Source organism: Sinohyriopsis cumingii, chromosome 7 (assembly GCF_028554795.1).
Source record: "Sinohyriopsis cumingii isolate HCF-2022 chromosome 7, ASM2855479v2, whole genome shotgun sequence".
In the NCBI taxonomy this organism is placed as follows: Eukaryota; Metazoa; Mollusca; class Bivalvia; order Unionida; family Unionidae; genus Sinohyriopsis; species Sinohyriopsis cumingii.
In genome coordinates this window covers 14,962,207-14,963,159 of record NC_142967.1, presented here as the reverse complement: position 1 = coordinate 14,963,159, position 953 = coordinate 14,962,207, and positions in this window count along the sequence as shown.

The following is a 953-nucleotide window of genomic DNA, read 5'->3' as shown; positions in this document are numbered from 1 at the left end:
ACTAGAATTATTCCGATTATTAGGACGTAAACAAATTTTACAACTTTTTTTCGTTTGACTCAATTGCACAGGTTGCTAACACATTATTGGCATTTTGTATTGTCCATTAGTCCAACTAGACTAAATTTGACTAAGTACGAGCTGGCGTTCTTGGGGGTGCACGACATCAAGGGCTGGCTTGCCGAGTTCCTTGCCCTCTTGCATCTCTCGGACATCGTACAACGGCGGAGATGTGGAACAATTTCCACCCGCCTAAATCTAGGTGTCCCGATGTGAAGTCATCGTTGCGATCAATCGCAACGGGCGTTACATACTGCTTGGGTCGACACCTAGTGCAGTCAATAACGAACTGAAATCAACTCTTTGTTAACGTGTGTTGGGCCCACTCCCACTCATGAAAGCTCTGCATTCAGGTTGTTAGGGACATATAGTCCTACGACCTGACGGCTAATTAGCAGTGCTCCTTGAGCACATAAACGCCTATGGGATGTGGCACTAATGCCATCCCCCAGGAACATTTAGCATCCCGCTGTGCGGAAATAAACCCGTCGCACATGCCCTTTTGTGCGCACGCGACGTAAATCCAAGTAATCAAAGAATCAATCAGTCATTTTGACAGCATCACGATTCTTGGGGTACCAGAATATTTCCGATTCTGAAAATCTATACGGAACTTCTCATTCTTTTGGATTTAAATAGAACTTTGTCAGGATTATTTTTTCGAAACACTTAAAATTCCTCCCACATTTTCATTTAGAACTTTGATGATTGCATTATTTCATAAACTTTATAAAACTTGTAGGTTTTGCTTCATTCTGTTACTTAGTTGATGACCATAGAGTTGAAACACTTTATTTGTGCAATGACGTCATAGATAAAAATAGAATGGAATCTGATAAATACATATAGGCTTATGTGTAGGACATCATAAAGAAAACACAAGAGTATGTAAA